This window comes from Chinchilla lanigera, unplaced genomic scaffold (genome assembly GCF_000276665.1).
Source record: "Chinchilla lanigera isolate Chin_1 unplaced genomic scaffold, ChiLan1.0 scaffold00061, whole genome shotgun sequence".
In the NCBI taxonomy this organism is placed as follows: Eukaryota; Metazoa; Chordata; class Mammalia; order Rodentia; family Chinchillidae; genus Chinchilla; species Chinchilla lanigera.
Genome location: NW_004955462.1, coordinates 2,196,083 through 2,216,404, shown reverse-complemented (window position 1 = coordinate 2,216,404; position 20,322 = coordinate 2,196,083).

The window sequence follows — 20,322 nt, the reverse complement described above, 5'->3', positions numbered from 1 at the left end:
CATAGGACTGCCTGGGTTCAATCCCCATAGCGCAAAAAAACCCACATCTCTCTGTCTCTAAGGTTTCAGCGAAGATGAAAGCAAAGTGCTTGGATTAGCCCGGCGCCCACACTTCCATCTCTTGGAGCATTAGGATGCAGAGTGTTGCCCTTCTCCAGATTCTGCCTTCGCTGTCAGGGGAGGAGGGCCGTGCGCAGTGCGCGCTGCTGACCTTTTGTGTGTTCTGAGTGGGGCTCTATTGGAGAACCAGAGCTGTGAGCTGTGCAGTCACAGGACTGGGGGCAGAGGCTGCGGCCCTGGACAAGGGCTGTCCCGCCCAGCAGGGGAGGAAGGGCCGAGGAGCAGGGAGGCCCGGGATGTGTCACAGAAACAGGGAGGGGGTGGAGGCAGGATAGGATGACCTCCCCAACCTCCAGGGAGAGGTGGGGGGAATGAAAACCTTGACTTCCATCTCCTTCCACTGACTCGTTTGGGTCCTCTTGGGCTAAGCCCAGCAGGAGGGCAGAGGACCTCCAGGTTGGGCTCACAGGTCAGCCTCCGGGGGCACTGGGCAGGGCAGAGGAAGGTGACCACTGGTCTGTGGGGCAAGTGAAGCTGTCAGGACTGGGGCGCTGTCACTCACGGAGAGCCTGTCACCGCTTGACAGCAGAGCCAAGGCGCCCTGGGGAGATGGCAGAGAAGCGCCGACCCAGGGCTGGGGGCGTGGGGCCTCAGGGGAGCAGCAGGCCAGGCCAGCTGGCTGCTTGGGGAGTGCAGGACAGGTGCCACACAGCCCCGCGGGACATCCCACAGGACTAGTGTGAGCACACAGGGCCGGGCTTCAGGGAGGGGACCCACGCAGGTGAGGCCTGTTCCTGGGGCAGGGCAGGGTGCGTCGGCACAGAGCCGAGTCTTGTGTCTCGGGAGCGCACAGACAGTGTTTCATCACAGGTACGGGAGACTTTCGCTGACAAGTGAGCACACGTCAGAGGGAGGGGAGCACTGACCTGTCCTTTGAGGAGTGTGTCGGTTTCTGAGTAACTAGGGAGGCCACAGACAGGCCTCGTGCTGTGGGCACATCTGGGGTGAGGGCTGCAGTTTTTAAATTATATCCAGATGTTTAGGATGCCCTGAGGATGGAAATATTATTCTAAGAAGCTTAAAGATTTTAGATATGCAGACAGGAAGCAAGCAAACAAAAATAGCAAGCAAGGAAATTTAGAAAAGATTTTAACTTGGAAAATGAGCGGAGCATTTTGGGAATTGAAGCAAAACCCACAGCTGTCAGCGGCACAGATGTGGAGAATGGTAGTGTCAGGGGCAAAAGAATGCTCAGTGACAGGGACACTCCCAGCCTGGCCTCCTGCCTCCTCAGTGGACTTGCACCAGCAGTGAGAGTAGACTTTTAAAAATAAATAAATTTGCATGCGTTGCACATCTGCTTGGAAGCTCTCCTTTGCTTTCTGGCAGGCTTTGACTAAAACCCAGCTCCTTACGCCGCTGGAAAAGAAGGCTGGTCTTTCTCATGCTTACTGCTCACATTCCCTTACTGCATTCTGTCAAGGTTTAACATCCTTTCCCCACAACTTCCTGCTCTATCAGTTTCAGGGTCACATGTTTGCCGTTCCTTCCACCTGGACCGCTGGGCCATTTCCTCCACAGAGCCAAAGCCTTCCCCAACCAGTCGAAATTGGCTGCACTCCATGTCAATACCTTGTTCCCTCATAGAACTCGTCTCAACAATTAGCTCTGATTGGCTTGTTTACTTACTTATTGCCTGCCTTCCCCACAGGCATACAAGTCCTACAACGCCAGGGTTGAGTTCCTTATTTGCTGTTGACCTCTATTTCCCATCCCTGGCATGAGTGAATGGATGGATGGTGGGTGCATGGATGGGTGGGTGGATCAAAAAATGGGTAGGAGATGAGTGGATGGATAGATGGGTGGGTGGGTGGATGGATATATGGTAGGGATAGGTGGATGGATGAATGGATGGTAGGGCAGTGAGTGGAGAGATAAAGGGCTAAGTCTTAGAAAACCTAGTCTTTGCTTTCTTTTTTGGCACTAGAAGCTACTATTTAACATATAATTTGTTTGGATTTTGCTCTGCTAGACACTGCTAAAAGTTTCTTGGCTCTCCACAACTGGAAAGAACTAAAACAACTAGACACGAAGCAGGAAGTGATTAGACGTGGAGGAAAGATTACATTTATTCATTCCTGAATAATTACTCCAGAAATAACAGCTGTTCTGTTACTTGTTGCAGAATTTTCAATTTGCCTAACAAAAACTGAAAAGCCCAAAAGCCTAATTTCCTTTTGCAACAGACAATGCAAATGGCTTTCCCTGTGTACACGCACGTGTGCGGAGATGTACTACTGCGTGTGTTTGGATACATGTACAGCCATCATGTACACACATCTAACAGAAGGACGCCAGGCTCACAGAAATTTTACCCCACGCTTTTGTATAAACAGAATGTTCCTTCTTTGCAAAAGGCCAAAAGATTCCAGGCAAATCTGGAAAATCTGTTTTTGTCTAAAACCTCGTAGAGCACTTTCTGAAGGATTTATGATGTCTGAGAAATTTTATACTTTGAGACACTGAAAGCCAAGATGGACAAAAATTAGAAGGAATAGCTGGAAAGAATTCTACCTCTATACACCACTCCACCTCCAAATCTGTTACTTAATATGGGTCTAGAAAAATATGGAAGGGAGAGAAACCTCCTTTTCTAAAAACTAACTATAGAATTTATAGCGTGGAGGTCCAACAGGATGGGGGGAGAGCCTACAATGAAGCCACACAAAAGGTCAGGAAACAGGAGCAAGAAAAGGACCCAGGAGAGTAGGACCAAAGACAGCCTTCCTGGAAAATGGCATTGCGGGGAGCAGCCTTGACTTGGACGTCCACATCTGCAGGTTTGAGCCTCGCCAGTGACCCTCAGACTAGGGAGCCTTTGTCTTTATTCTCTCTGGGTCTCAGTTTCCTGACCTGTGACCCTGGAATGATAACAATACATATTTTCATACCATCATGATGAAGATTAAATGAAAAACCAGCATGTGTAAAACCGTCAGCCTCATATACCATGACGTAATCTTGGGTCTGTAGTCACCACTCAATAAACTCCAGCTGTAATTGTTTGTCAGGCTCAGCACTGTGCAGTAGAGAAATAATCTGAGCCACATGTTTAAAATTTTTCTAGTAGCCACATTTCAAAAAAGATGAAATGAAGTTAAAAAGTACATTTTATTTAATTCAATATATCCGAAATAGTATCACTTCAATACTTAAGCAATGTAAATAATCAGTGTGGCATTTTACTTCCATAGCAAGGCTTTGACGTCTCCTGGGCGTTTGACGGGCAAAGCACACTCAGTGCAGACTGGCTACTTTCAGGTGCAAAAGCAGCCCCTGTGGCTGTTGGCTACTATCCTGGGCAGTGTGGGTCTGACATCTGTCCCTGAATCCTACAGAATGAACCTTTACTGTGCAAAACCCTTGGGCAGACACACAGATGGATTCCAGCTGGAAAAATCTCTTCATGCCCTGCAGCCAATCCCTCTCTACAGAGGAGAGCAGATAAAACAATATTGACTATAAGAATGAAGTAATGTGCTATAGTTTGACTCATACTCCCCATCTTCCACCTCAACTCCACCCCCTAAGCTCCACTGTCAGTGCCCTGAAACCAGAACTGGATTTGTTTTGTTTTCTGAATTCTCTAGATCCTAAGGAGAGCGCTATCATTCAACAGTATTGGGGCAGACTGTTGGTTTACTCAGGGTTCCTTCTAGAATTCAGAGGCTGAATTACAGTGTTGGGTACCAGAGGAAAAGTTTCCATATTGTCTTCTAGTTAACTTCTCTGTCATCTGGAAGATATACTGAAAGAAGAGACTTTTCTCCTCTTCTATATATTGCATCTTGTCTTTCTCGTGAATATTAGCAGGGAACCAGCAGGTGGCAGTCGAATACTTTACACATAAGTTTCAGCCATCGGGTGAAAGGAGCTGAGAGTTTTAGTCCCCTTTGCTAAGCAGGGCAATGGTCAATGTGCAGGCTTTGCCTGGCTTGTGAGATAATTATAGGATCATGATGAAGACAGTACAGTTAAAGCGGAGGTGGACATTCCGGTATAAAGCTCTGTCTGCACCTGCTTAAAATTACTTGAAACTGCTTTTTGAATTGTTTTTCTCAATTACCTTTCCAGCTCAGAGATTATTCACATGATTTGAAGGACAGAATTCAAGTGTACCAGGAGAATGTACATTTCCAGTTACTAGTACTTAGCCATTGTTTTCTTCCCTCTTCCTTCCACATCTCTGGCTCTGTGCCAGAATGTCTCGAATGTTTACCTTATGGAGTTGCGTGTTACTGAGGAGCACTTGTTTTGCAAACTCTGGAACTTTGTTGAGCAATATTTACGTCAGGCAAAGTTTGGAATTCCATGCTCTAAGTCTACGGTTTCTTCATTTTCCACCATGAAATGACTCTGGCAAGAGTGTGGCTTCTCAGGAGGTTGCATGAGAATTAAAACCAACAGATATCAAGTGTCAGGTATCTGATTACACACTTTAGTAAAGCTTGAAGTAAACATTGACTTGACACAGTGTTTCCTTTTGGCCAAAAAGCTTATTTCAACCTAAAAGAGCAGTTAAGTAATATTTAGAGGAAGGGATCATCAAGTTTGAGTCCAACCTGGGCAATTTAACAATTGAGGAAGACCCTGTCTCAAAACAAAAACAAAAACTCCAAAACAAAGCCACAAAAACCAAAAAGACCTGGAAATGTAGGTCAGTGCAAAGGATCTAGGTTCAAGCCACAGTACTGAAAAAAAAAAAAAAAAAATCACCAAAAAACCAACCAAACAGCAACAACTAAACTATTAGGTGATTATAATGGATCGTTATTGTTGGTACCTTGACAAGCAGGTAATATACATGTCTTTCTTTTTTTTTATACATGTTCTTCTTTAAAGAGGTTTTTAAAATAATAAAATTATGGTTGGGTGTGGTGGTGCACGCCTATAATGTCAGCACCAGGGAGGCTGAGACAGGAGCATTGCCGAGAGTTTGAGGACAGCCTGGGCTACATAGTGAGTTCAAGGCCAGCCTGAACTACACAGTGAGACTCTGACTCAAAAAACAAAAACAAAAACAAACAAAAAAATAAAATTATGGAAATTAGCACAAAACTACCTAAAAAGGTGGAGAAATGAAGGATTCTGGTTGTGTTTACCATTACACCACAAATTAATTTGTCATTTAGGTACTCAATGTTTAAATATTTGCTGAGGATCTATTTTGGGGGCAGTACCTAATCACTGTGCTGAGCTTCATGGACACAGGGAGATGGTTCTTTCCACATTTTAAAAAAAGACGAAATGAATTTCATCTCAGGCACTGGCAGTATAAAGTTTAAACGCCACATCCTGGATCCTAAAAGGTAAGTAGAGCCATCAAAAGATGAATGAGTGAATAAAACATGAATATTATCCAGGCATAAGGAGGAAGGAAAGTCTCACAGTATGTGTGAACCTTGGAAACATGAGGCTGAGTGAAATAACCCCTGTGGTTGTTAACTCTGGGCCGGATTCAGCATTGTCTCCAGGTGCATTTGTGAGATTTTCTGGCAAGACTAACATTTGAGGCAGTGGACTTAGGAGAGCAGATTTCTCTCCCCAGGGTGGGCAGGCGTCACCCGGTCTGTTGAGGGCTCAAATAGACCCTAAGGTAGGGGAGGGGGAGCCACCCCGTTTAGCTTCCTGCTGGCTCCCTTGGGCTGGGACACTGGGCTTCTCCTGTCTGTGGACTAGATTTATACTGCTGGCTCCCTTGGTCTGTGGGCTTTCAGGCTCCGAATGGAATAAATCCCAGCTCTCCTTGGTCTCCAGTTGACAGACGGCAGACGTCTCACGCACAGCAATAGCTCATAACAAACATCTTCGTGTACATGTGGTTCTGTTTCTTTGCAGAACCTTGACTACCACAGCCAGACACAAAGGCCAGATTTTGTATGAGTCCACTTACTTTTAGGATGCGCAGACTCAGAAACAGAAAGGGGATCAAAGATGAGCAGCAGCTGTATGAGGTGTGGTATTGGGAGTTATAGTTAAATGAATACAGTTTCTGTTCAGGATGACAGAAAGTTCTAGAAATGGACATGGTGATGGTTGTACAACATTGTGAAATTGAATTGTATGCTTAAAAGTGATTTGGGTGACAAATGTTATGTTATTTATATTTTGTCATAATTTTAAAAACTGGAAGAGGAAATACAGACAGGAGAACAAAGGGAGTGCAAGAAGAAGTTTGCTCTTGGAAGCCAAATGTCCCATGATGTGGCCGAGTCCCACCGTGACGGATGAAACCACAGAGAAGACCTCGAAGGGCAGTTGGCAGGAGCCCATCTCTACCCGTCTTGCCCTCTTCCAGGACAGACTTGTAAAGGCAGTGGTAGGAGACAGATCTGCCCAGCCCTGTGTCTTCCTTCTGTCCTCTCGCAGTCACCTCTGACCCATTCTCCTTCCCCCTGCCTGTGTCCCCTGGAGGTCTGCTAAGCCTCTGGGGGCCAGAGTTTTCCCACTCAACAGAAGAACGTGGTCAGCTAATCCCTTAAAGCCTGCTTGGTTAGGTGCAGCTACTGAGCTACAGGCTGCATAATCCTATCTGCATGTCAAAGGATGACCGAGAAGCTCCTTTAGGGATTGTTGCCATTCCTTTGGTAACAATCCTAATCTCCTAAATTTAAAGATAACCTCAAGACAACTAGGGCAAAGGACAGTGTGGACTAAGCAGGGCAAACAGAAAGGATATTAATTTTCACAATATTGTTCTGTTCTTTATTTTTCTTTATTTTTTTGCAGTGTTGGGGATGGAACTCAGAGCCTTGCATGTGCTAGAGGGATGCTACCACTAAGCTACACCTCTAGCCTCTGCTTCTGTCCCCTAGTTTTAAAAGGAAAGTGAAGGATGTGCAATTTCAACAAATTGAGAAGACTAAGCATACATGGAAATTTCAAAATGCAGACGAGTGTAGTTGAAGGATTTCATGTAAACTGGCTTTGGGCAGGGACATAGACTTGCTTACAGCTTGTTAGCCTGTAGGTAAAATGAATGGATTCTGAAGACAGGTGCTCTGGGTTCAAATTATGCGTTACCCCACTTCCTAGCTTGGAGTCCCTGAGAAATTTCACAAATCCTCCTGTATCTCAATTTCTCATCAGTAAAATAATTTGAAAATGAAATGAATAATACTTACCTTTTTGGTCTGTTATGAGATAATACTATGTCTATGTGTTTAGTTATTTTTTTTTGTGTGTAATTAGACCAAAAATGTAGCACATAATCTTGGGAAACCTAGTGACAGGCTAGCAGAAAACCTAGCAAGTGCTGATTGTAATTCAGGCAGTCAGATAACTCACTACCAGGGAGACTTGGGGCTACCTTTATTTTTCTTTGCTCACCTTATCTCCACCTGATTACATATATGTGTTTATACATTATATGTGTTACCCACTGATGCATAATATGAATGTATTTTTATATTATAAAGATTGTCCTTCCACCACCTGAAATCTAAGTTATCAGAGAACAAGGACATTGGTCTGCTTTGTTCATGATTATTAATGCAGTAACTCTAAAAGTAAATAATAAATTGAAAAGGCATTAATGGGTGGGGAAGTTGGTTCAGAATGGAGCCTGAGTTCAGCAAAAGCCAGGAGCAACCAGGGAGGCAGGGAAGAAGGATGGAAGGAGCTGGTAGCCAGGAAGGGCTGTGCTGGATGTGGGAGGTGGCGTCCCTACTAGGGGAAGCTGTGGATGAGGGGCAGGAAGAAGTGGGGGGTAGGAGTTCAAGCTGCAGGAATGGGAGCCACTGCCTTGTTGGAATGTTCATAGGGGACTTACTGGGACCCATGCCAGGCAAATACATTCCTCTCTGGTCTATTCCAGTTTTCTATCTCTTCTGCTTCTAATTTTTTGGAAAATTACATGTCTGGTTTAAACTACTGATTGAAATTAAAGTACCTGCTTATAATTGCCTCTGTGGGCTTAATCTAGTCCATGATTTTTCTGACTATCTTTCTTCTTTCACTTGTGTTGCTTTTGATTAAATTCTCAGGGGTTATTCTGTTCTGGTGTGGTAGGAAGTTTTCATGTTGAAAGAATCCTATTTGGCAGTATTTGCTCATCTAAATCATGTCTTGGTTTCTAATTTGTTCCTTCATAAATCTTATTACTTTCTTTTTTCTGTTATTTTCAGGAGTTCATTATTGTCATGTCTAGAGTCTTGGGTGTTTTGGTAATTTAACAAACAAATGATTGTGTGGCTACTGAAACTGACCTTTGTTGGTAGTGTCTCTGGAGTCTGATTTTTTAAAAAATTACTTATTTATTTTGATAACATAATCATATAAAAGTTAAGTAGTATACTTAAGACTCATAGGTACTGCTAAGTCAAGTAATTGGGTGAAGATCTACTATTATTAATTTTATGTTTCATGCTTCAAATATCAAAAAAGCTGATAATCCCATAGAAGCCACAAACTATTTTCACAGTATTCAGGTCCAGGCATATCCTCCGTACTAACATGTTGTCTTAGTTACTTTTTTCTCATTGCTGAGACAAAATACCTGACACTCAAAATTAAGGAAGGGAAGGTTTATTTAGCTCAGTTTGTGGAGGTTTCAGTTCATAATCAGCTGGCTCCAAGGCAGGGTGGCATGGTGAGGGTAAGAGTTCAAGGTGGCAGAAGACAGCAAATGCAACAAGAGCCAAAAGGGTGAGCAAGCCTCTTTTCCTCCCTTATATTGTATGCAGGATACCACCCCCTAGGGTGGATGTAGGACTTACACCATGTCCACACTCTCCTCTTCCATAGGCTGAGGATGTTTGCAAAGTGAGGACCCAGCCCCTGCTTGAGTCATTTAGTTAAACTTCTAAACTTTTCAAGTTGACACAATGAATTAACCATTACAGCATCCTGGAGCATAAACAACCCCTAGGGTATACCCTCTACACTTCAGGATGTAGAACTGCTGAGTTAATTAAACCTCTAAACTTCTCAAGTTGAAACAATGCATCAACCATTACACCTGTGCTATAACCTGCTGTAGTGGAGAAGCCCTGAATTTAAGGGTTTTCTTAAAGTTCCTACTATGAACAGGATACTACTGGACACTAAGAAAATGGTTTTTTGTTTTTGAGATAGGGTTTCACTATGTAGTTCAGGCTGGCCTTGAACTCATTGTGTAGCCCAGGCTGGTCTTGAACTTGAGGTGATCCTCTGCCTCAGCCCCTTGCATGCTGGGATTACAGGTGTGCACCACCATGCCTAGCTGCAAATGTTTTGTCTTGCAAATATTCACCCAGTTTTAATTGCTGCTGTTGGGAAGTATAGCATGGCAAAGTGCCTCAGGTAATAGCTAGTTACCTTTTAGTTTTCACAGCCATTGTAATAAAGATCAAAGAGAGGAAAATGAAATTTAATAAGAAAAAACAAGACAAAAACAAGCAAAACTTGAAAATTCAAAGTATCAACATGAAAACCCTTTAGCTAGGTAGATTAAGAAAAAGAGAAGGCTCAAACAACAGTCTCAGAAATAGCAGAGGGAAATTATTAGCAATCTCTGAGAAATATATTTAAATGGAGGAAGATACTACGAATTACTGAACACCACCAAATTAGATAATTTACACAAAATCACTAACTGAAAAAGTGGTAGAAAATAGGAAACAAGGTATAACAAGTAAAGATGGTATAGTACTTTGAATAATGTTCCAAAACTAAGTAAAAACACATCAGGACTAGATAGTTTGACATTGAATTATACTAAAAATTGGAGAAGTACTTTATGCTAATTGCTCTCAGCTCCTCCAACAAATAGAAGAGGGAATTCTTCCTAACTCATTCCACTAGTCCAGCATTAGCCTAACACCAAAGCTAGAAACATCACAAGAGTACTAAATACTTAATAAAGTATTAATAAAACATCCTCAAGAAAATACTACCGAAACACAGCCAGAAGAATAGTAAAAATAACATACGCCATTATCAAAAGGGATTTATAGTAGGAATGCAAAGCAAAACTCTGAAATTTAATTAATTAATGTAGCATGTCAAGGGGACATGAAGATCAATGGGAACGAGTGATAGGTGATTAAAAATGGACAGGCTGACCTGAAAATAAAGCAGGTTTTATTAAAACTCAAATTATAAAACAAATATCCATGAGCTCATGCCCAATAATTCAAAATTATTGAATAAGTTAACAAATCCAGGGCAAATAACCTTTGTCAGAAAACATCAAAGGTTCCTTCCAATACCTGATGCCCAGAACACAACACCTTGTGCCACACCACTAGGGGGAGCCACAGCATGGAACCTGTGCCCTCTGGCTTCCTTTGCCCTGCGCCAGGCACACCTCCTTGACTGTATAAAGCAACCTGTGGTGGGTCTCCATCTCTGGAGGACAAGTGGGGAAGGTCCGCTGCAGCAGTACAAGGGAGTTGGCTAGTTTTCCTCTGCAGCCCATACTGTGAAAGCGTGAAGCCACTCCTCAGTTCCGAGGCTCCTCACTCCTTGGCTCCTGGGCTTCTGGGCAAATCCGTGGCTGGCATGTATGTCTTCTACAAGTATTGGAAACAGGGAGGCCAGACAGAGCAGCTGTACTTGGATCTCTGTGTCTACACATGAAGTTCCCCCATCGTTCATCTTGAGGATTTTAGATACAGGATGGATGGACCAAGCCTTGTCTTTGAGTCTAATCTTCAGCCCAGTCCCCTCTTGGTGACCATCCATTGCTGGTGGGCTTTTAAGGACATATTCTTGGAAGCAAAAGTTTTGGTGTAAGCAGCATGTTTTAAAGCGTGAGTGTGTGGATTCTCTCAATAAGGATGAAGGGAATAAAAACTAGGCGGTTTGAGTTCAGAAACTACCCAGTAAAAACTGCTAAATAAAACCTGCACTGGCCAGATGTTGGACACTTGATTAATGCAAGTGGACACTCAGTGTAACTCCGGAAGTGTACTTCACCTTCTCGGAAGCAGCATTCTCATGACTGTTTCAATTTTAATCAGCATCATGAAAATAGCCTGATTGCCTAATTCCATCAATTTTTGTCATAGATGCTGAAGGCAGGAAATTATACTGTTCCAGCTAATTCTTTACATTACCAAACTACTAAAAATAGTCAGCATTGTTTTTATTTTTTTGAGATAAGGTCTCGCTGTGTAGTTCAGGCTGGTCTTGAACTTGTGGTGGTCCTCTTGTCTCAGCCTCCTGAGTGCTGGGATTCCAAGCCTGGCCAAAAAGTTGGTGTCAGAACTGTCAACATTTCTTTTTCTTGCTTTGCATGAGATACTTTCATTTTACCAGTGAGGAAAACATTTTCACTTTTCTCAATTTAGTTGGTAATGGTATGTCAGAGTTGTCATAAACTCCGGAATCGATATATTCTAGAGTGCTGAAGAGGCGTTTGATAAAACTACAATGTTCTTGATTATGTTTGTTCCCATTTCCACATATGCTCTGAAATAAGTGTGATCTCATTTTTCTATCCCCGTTTATCTTCTGAAATGACATTGACCATCTGTTAAAAATGAAAAACAATTTCAGACTGATATTTCAAGAATATTTTCTAGGTAGTATTTAAATAAGAATTAGTTGGTGTATCTTTATGACCCTACTAGGTAAATTTCAATTCAAACGCTAAACAGAACTGCCACTTCTTATCTACAGAAGCTAGCTTGGGATAAAGGAAGGAAAAATAATGTTTTCACTGTTGAAGTCTGTAATTAGCTGGCAGACCTGGGTGAGAAAGCTTTTTTCTTCTTAAACATGGTCCACCTGCATAGGTATAAATTATCAGATAATGAGTCTTTTTATTGCAATATGTACACAATATCTCTTTTTATACATTTATGGATTAAGTATTTTGTCAATTTTGTACCATTTGAGATGTTAATGTGGGCTTCAAATTCAAAATTTAAGCAATACTTACTTCCTTGGACAACGATATGCTCATATATGAATAAGCAAACACAACTTCATTTTTTTTTCTTTTTTGTGGGTACCAGGAATTGAACTCAGGACCTTGCACCTGCCAGGCAGGTGCTTGTGCCACTGAACTATACCCTTGGCCTCTACAACTTCACTTTTTAAGCATTATTTGAAACTATCCTTTGGCTTTTGAGGAAATTAACTCACATTTCATATTTCATGTAATAGTCAGGCCAACCCATCTTCCTCCTATCATTTCCAGCCTAGACCCAGGGGATCAAGGTCATGTGGTGCTACATGACTATTGCAAAATGAGCTATGTGATTGGAGTCAGCTAAGGTTCAGACTTTTTTTTTTTTCTTGTTTTTTTTCCGATACCGGGAATCGAACTCATGATCTTGTGCTTGCTAGGCAGGTGCTGTGCCGCTGAGCTAAATCTCCAGCCCCTAAAGTTCAGAACTGAAGGCACTAACTTAGGAAACTACGTCTGTGACCATGAGTACAGGTGGTATCACAGCACAGGGAAGACACTGCTGTCATGGGCCTCTGTGTGCTCTGTGCAGGTTGGACCTGGCCTAAGAATGTCTGATCAAGGTGGCCAGTGAGAGCCAAGTGGCAGGCTGGCTACCACCTCCCAAGTAGTACACCCAGGTGTGGAGCACATTTACCTGGAGGAAAGGACACGTGTTTCTAATTTACCTAAAGTTTTCAGGTGGATGAGCCAAGCAGTCCTAGAAGAAGTATCATACTTCTGACAAGAACAGATGGGGTGAACTGGGGTTTGCTACCACTTGCCATTTTGCAAACAGCTACAATTGATTAGGCGATATACCTTTTTACATTTATTTCCTGTGCTTAGTAGGAAGACTTCATATGAGATGCTCTACTTGCCTTTTTGCTGTTTCTGGAGCACGTGCCTGTTTTCTCAGGGCCTTTGAGAAAGGCCACTCACCATTTCCTCTGGTCAGCACATGGCTTCCTTTTTCATTTTATTCAAGTTTCCACTGGAAGTGTGGCTATTCAGAAAGGCCTTCCTTCACTGATCATCCTGTTTAGCAGGCTGTTTTATGTTTTTTCTTTTACTCTGCTTAATTTTCTTTATATTTCATCTTATGATCTAGCACTGTAGTATTTACTTGTTTACTGCTTTCCTCATAGAATAGAAACTTCTTGAGTCCAGGGACATTGCTTCATTTGGTACTGTACCCTCAGTGCCTATTGCCTGATTGAGCACATAGTAGGTTCTCAATAAGTATTTGCTGAATGCATTAATGTTTCCCCTAGTCTTAAACCTACTTTCCACAATACCAGGGTTTCTATCTCCTAGGTTTCAGCCAGAGCATAATGAGATGTGTGATAAAACAGATTACTAAAAATCAATATAGACTATCTACTCCATGCACTGCTCCCCATCACCTGTAAATCCACAAATTTATCAGAACATAAGCTCATTGCCATAGTTTGATCTTGAATGTCCTCCAGAGACCCACGTGTTAAAGGCTGGGTTCCCCAAAGTGGTGCTATTATTGAGAGGTGGGGTGATCTTTAAGAAGCAATTCTTCAGGTTGTTGAGTGTCATCTCACAGGGAATTATGGGACCCTAGCCCTGTCTTCTGTCTCTTTTACTTCCTGATCATTAGGTTGGTGAATTTTTTCCCCACCACACGGCCCTGCCTTGATGTGCTGCTTTACCACCTGCTTATGGGCTAAAGTGTTAAAATGAGGAGCTGAAGTAAACCTTTTTTCTTTATAAAATGATATTCTCAGGAATTTGGTTATAGTCACAGAAAGCAAATACACTCTGCCTTACCAGGAAAAATGCTAACACTTTATGTTAAGCAACTGAAAATGGATTTCAATTTTCATTAAAAACCCCAAGTCAATATTCGGGAAAAAGCTATTGGCATCTGGGTCCTGCACTCCTCAAGGAATTTTCCTCTGATGGCTTTCACTCTGCTACTATCTCCTTACCCTTTTGCCCAGGTATGGGTAGTTCTTCAGTGGGGCACAATACAGAAGCTTCCCTTCACCCCTCTCTGAAGATGCCAAAGTTCTTCTTCTTTGTGTTTGGTTCTTTCATTAAGTGTGTGCCTGAGTAGAACAACAATCCCATTTCCTGATTTTCCTAAATGAAAGTGCCCAGGAATAACTCTAGTTCTATGTGCTAGTGAGGGTTCTGTAGAGGACCAGAATCAGTAAGAACTATATATACTGCAATGACAAACAGAAACCCTAAAAGGACTCCCGGGATTTGGAGGCAGATTTATTTTACATTGATGGGAACTGATTAGGATCAGTCCCCAAATATCAGGCCCTGAAGGCTCAGGGAGGGAGGTTTTATGGAATTGCAAAGGGGAAGTGCAGAAGTAGAGTACTTGGCTGTCTTTGATTGGTTCTTACAATATGATCATAATGATTAGCTATGCATCATAGTGACTAACCGCTTATAGGAGATAGAAGCAACCAGAACTGCAATAGGAACTTTCAGCTGGGCAACCAAGAAACTAAAGTATACTGGTTGGCGGGGGCGGGGGGCGCGTTACTTTCTGTTAGTGTACAATTATGCAAGGGGATTTAATTGGCAGGTTATAGGATTAGAGGCAAGGGAATCCACAGCGAGAGCCTTCATGTTGGAGAGCTGGGGGCCACAGAAAAAGAGGGGTCAAAGAGGCAGCACCAGTCCAAGGTCAAGGGCCTGTAAGCTCAAAAGTATGTGCTGGAAAGCTTAAGAAATAGGAGACCCAGGGACTGGTATCCAAGGGAAATGGCAGCAAAGGATATCCCCACTCAGGAAGACTGGAGGTCTTCGAGAACGGGCCCGCTTCCTTGTTTGTCTTTTTAGTCCATCTTGATTGCAAGCTTAGTGGTTGGTGCCTCCCACAACCGGGGTGGGTTTTCCTCACTCAGGACTTTGCTGGACTACATGCCAGTTATCCACAGATGCACCCAGAACTGTGCTTTCCTAGTCGTTAGGCAGATCTTCATTCAGGTAGGTTGACCTATCATAATTAATGACCACACTCTGCTTCTTAATTCTTTTGACTTTAAGGTTGCTTATGTAGTGGGAGGTCTAGACAGGAATTTATAGAGTCTCTCACTGTATATATATACATTTTTTTTTGTCAGTTATCCCTGGTAAGCTGAGTCTTTAATGCTTGCCACATGCACAGGCCCATGTGGTCTGAGCCTCCACTCAGACTGTGCTCCTTGACAATAATGTCACAGAGCAGCATGGCTTTTCCTGTGAGGCGCATCCTGTGTAATACAGGAAGGTGACAGACACATTATCCAGTCCCCACTCTTCTCCCTGATGTTCTCAGTGCATATTCTGAAACATCAGTTGGTCCCTTGAAGACACTTAAAGTACAAATTAATATTTGAAATACCCTGAGCGAATATTACAAGTTTCACTGTAATTTCTTCTGTCAAAGGTGGTTGGGTCCATTTGGAGAGACATCTGAGTCTAGCATTTATCTCGGCAAAACAGCAGCATTCTCTTTGCAGCCATATTAAAGACATTGTCCTGAAATGGCTGAAAGCCACATTGATTTGAACAGCCAGCCACTCATAAAGCAAAGTAGGATTCCACCATCTGAGCAAACAACTTGGCCCCACCGTGGGAAGCCCATTAATCTCAAATGGAAAATAATCGGCTCAGAAAAGGATGGGTGGGATTTTGTCTTCCTTTTTTCCTGTAAGTTACAGGAAAATGAGTTTTGGCTGAAAGATGGCTTGGCAAGAGCTTTGACTCTGTAAAGGATAACCCACCCTTGTTGAGAGCAGATAGGTTGTGACCTCCCAGAAAGAAAGGTCCCTGGGGAACAGAGCAGAGGGCAAGTGTCTGCATCCATCTGCTCATGCCTTTGAAACTGACACTGACCCCAAGAGGGTTTCCATCATGTGAGTGTGCTCCATACCTTATGCACTGTTACTGTCTAGGTGCAAGTTTCCTGAAACTCACCTCCTCTTTTGTTCTTCCCAATACTAGGGTAATGCCACTGGTGCATGAGAAAGGAGTGGGAGAAAGAAAAAAACCTTACAGGAATTTCTAGGTGTGTATCTCAGTGGTAGCACATTTGGCTAGGCTGAGTGAGGCTCTGGGGGTTTGATCTTCAGCTCTACAAGAAAATAAAGCACTTCTAGCTTTTTAATTGAAATAATGAAAGCAAAACTTGAAAATCCACGGTTCGTATGATCTGGTCTAAAGACAGAAGCAAATCACATGTAAACGCCCTATCTGCATAAGTGGCTTGGTTTCCACTTTCTTTCCTATCTTGGTTTCATCACTCTCTCCAGCTCCTTTTTTCTCCTTATTTTTTCCAATCGTTTTATTTTTTTCCTCCTTGATTTCCTTCCTTGTCTTCTTCCTTATTCTCGTTCCTCATTGTCTCCTTTAGCCTCTCCTTGCTCCACCATTTCGGTTCTTGCCAGTAGGTACTCTGTGCCGGAATTCCGGGTCTCATGTCCCACACTCTGAGACTAGAAACAGAGTTGAAGCCAGTTTGGCTGATGGGGTAGCAAAAATTGAATCTTTTAAAACATTTATAGAGACTGCAGAAAGTGCTAAGAATAAAGCCCCTTTTATTGTTTCTGTATTGCCTTCTTGGACTAGGGTTTTCAAAACTTGTCCCCATTAAAACATTTATTTAGAATGTAATTTTAGAATTTGTGGCTTATAGATATGTTGGTATCATTTTAAAATCAAAAATAAGATGTACTCATCCATAAAGAAAGATAAACTTGAGTCACTTGTAGGAAAATAAATACACCTTGAGATCATAATGCTAAGTGAAATAAATCAGACATACAAGTTTAAACATCAGATAATTTCTCTTATATGAGAAACTCACATTATAAAAAAGAGCAAACTAAAGTGTGACAATAGGAAACAGGGAGATAGATCATTCTCAAATGGGAAGGGGATCAAAATATGGAGGAAAGGGAGGTACAGGGGATGAAAAAAGAAATTAAGGGGCCAGGGATGTAGCTCAGTGGCACAATGCCTGCCTGGCAAGTGCAGGGTCCTGAGTTTGATTTCTGGTACAAAAAGAAAAGAAAGAAAGAAAAAAGGGATTAAGATGTATTATATACATGTACCAACTCCACACAAAGAATGAAAACATTATGTACTGTAAATATATGCTAATAGAAAATAAAGAACTAAGATGTAACAGTTTTACATGTGCTAGTAAATTTAGATCATGTTTTACCTGTGTGGTTTTTTCATTAATTTCACTTAACTTGTTTTTGAATGATTGTATAATAAAGTGTTATAGCACTCAGTGGGTTAGAAAACTTTTAAAATTGTAATTAAATTGGCTAATTCTTTAGATTTTTAAAAAGAAAATTATTTGATGATGATGTCAAGTTGTTAAAAGAAGTTGGCAGATGGCACAATTCATTCTTTTTCTCTTGGCATAGGTGGGAACTGTGTGACAGGAAGCTCTTGCATGGGTTGTGGGGCAGCCCTTTTTGCCTGCAAAAACCCGTGGTTCTGAATGCAAAGTTCCCTCATCTTTCCATATTGTGAGTCACCCTGTGCCTGTGTCTTCGTTAAAATCCTCCATACCACCACCTGGATGGGGCCTCCACTCTTCCCAGTCTGCTCAGGTAGCCTGGCCCGGGCCCTCATCAGTGTGGGGTCCAGTGTCACCTCCAAGGCTACTATGAATCCTGCAGCCCATAAGCATTCTGCGGTGCAGATGAAGACTCCCAATTCTCCCCTGCCTACTGTCCTTTGCCCACAAGGAGATTCTGATACCCTTCTCCTCTTCATACGCATGTCTGTAAACTAAGAAAAGTATAAAAATAAAATAATATAAGCATGTCATCTTGCTAAGAAAAGACCTAGATAAATTAATGATGTTCATTTAACATAATACTAACGATAAATCCTTTATTTTATTTATTTTTTTTTTTTTTCGGTTTTTCTCCGGTACCGGGAACCGAACTCACGACCTTGCGCTTGCCAGGCAGGCGTTTTTGCCACTGAGCTAAATCCCCAGCCCCACTGAGCTAAATCCCCAGCCCCTAAATCCTTTAATTCATGGTTAAACTCACTTACCTTTATATTCTCAGGGCATTGCAACTATCTGGTGCATAATGAGCTCTCCATAATTTTTGAATGAATATATGGATTAATGTAAATAGATTCCCATAGTATTCTAGAAATTCAAAATATAGGCCAAAACATAGCAATCTTTTCACATAAAAATTATTTTATTGATTAAAGACATTATTTACTATATATGAACACAATAATTAAATAAAGCGACTTGATTTATTAACATACACATCCCTTCTGTCTTAGTTACATTTTTCATTGCTGAGACAAAGTATTCAACACCCACAAGTTAAATGGGGGAAGGTTTATTTCAGCTCACAGTTTGAAGAGATTTTAGTCCATAACTGGCTGGCTCCAAGGCGTGGCAGTGTGGCAAAGGGGTATCACAGAGGAGAAACAATCCATGGTGTGGTAGGCAGGAAACAGCGAAACGGTAAGCAACAACAGCAGCTGCCTGCCCTCTCTCTCTCCCTTTATATTCTATCCAGGTTACAAACCTGTTAATTGGTGCCTCCCACACCTAGGGTGGGGATTCCATTATCCACACCCAGAACTATGCTAATTTCATTCAGTGGACTAATTTAGTATCGCACAACCTTAATCCTAGTATCATATGCCCTAGATCCATCCAGCTCTGAAAAGCCCCACCCATGACTTCATGAGAATTTGAGGGGCTACCTAGATATAAGCCACAACACCAGCTAAAGAATATTATATGAATTGTAAATCACAGTTCAACAGTGGACACTTTTTTCAGATAGATTAAAGAACATCAAAAATATTCTGGCTTTTCTAAAAATAGTTTAATTGAAGTATAATTGATGTACAGTAAAGTACATATATTTTAAAGTGTACAATTTGGTAACTTTTGACACATTTACATCCTTATAATCATCATTATTTTAAGACAATGAATATATTCATTACTGCCAAAAATTCCTCTCATCCTTTCATAATTCCGCCTCAACTTTGTCCATTCACTCCCCATTCCCAGGCAACCACTGATGTATTTTATGCCACTATAGATTAATTTGTATTTCCTAGAATTCACATGAGTAGAACCAGACAGTATGTACTTCTTTGAGCATAGTATAATTATGCTACTGTATGTATCAGTAATCATTCCTTTTAACTGTCTTTGCAAATTCCCGCTGTTTTAGTTACTTTCCTCATTACTGACACAAAATACCTGACACCCACAAGTTAAAGGAGGGAACATTTATTTTGGCTCTAAGGCCAGTGCATAGATATACCATAATCTGTTTATCAGTTCACCTGTTTGGATGTGTGGGTTGTTTATTGTTTGGTACTATTTATTAGGCATAAAAAATCACGATGTAAACACCTGAGTTCCGTGTTTTCCAAAGCTGTCTTACCATCAGTTTCTGAGAGTTCCATCTGCTCCACCTCCTCCCAAAAGACTTGTAATCTTTAATTTTAGCCATTCTAGTGACATTGCATTATGGCTTTAATGTACATTTTACTAGTGGCTAAGGTGTTAAGTGTCTTTTTCACATGCTTCTCTCCCATCTCTGTATTTTCTTTGGTGAAGCATGTATTCAACTTTTTTGCAAATCTAAAAAATGGGATTATTTTCTTATTATTGAGTTTTGAAAATTCCTCATATATCCTAGACATAAAACTCCTATCAGATATGTAATTTAGACATATTTTCTACCAGTTTGTTGTTTGTATTTTCATTATCAGTGTCTTTCAAAGAGTTCTTAATTTTGATGAAGTACAGTTGATCAATGCTTTCTTTTAAGAAAATCTCTGCTCAACCTGAGATCACAAAAATTTTCTCCTAGAAGTTTTTCCTAGAAGCTTTATAGTTATATGCTTTTGTTTTTAGGTCTATGATCCATTTTTAAGGAATTTTTATCTGTATCACAAAGTGTAAATCCAAGTGTTTTTTTTTTTTTGCTTATGACTATCCAATTATTATTATATCTTGGTTGAAAAAAGTATTTTTTGTATGAAATTAGCTTTATATTTTGTTGAAAATCAATCGACCCTGTATATGTGGGTTTATCTGTTACATTTGGTTCTCCTGATCTATTTGTCAGATTTTGCTCTATTTTTATTCTGAAATGTATTTTTTTACTGCAAAAAGAAATCAGAATAATTTTAAAAAACAAAATCCTCAAAATATATAGTGGTATTATTATTAGAGAATTTTGTGTTAATGCAACTTGATGATTGGTTTTCTTTGGAGTTGATTTTAAATAATCTACATTTACACTATTTGCTTAGCTGGGGATTTTGCTCAGTGG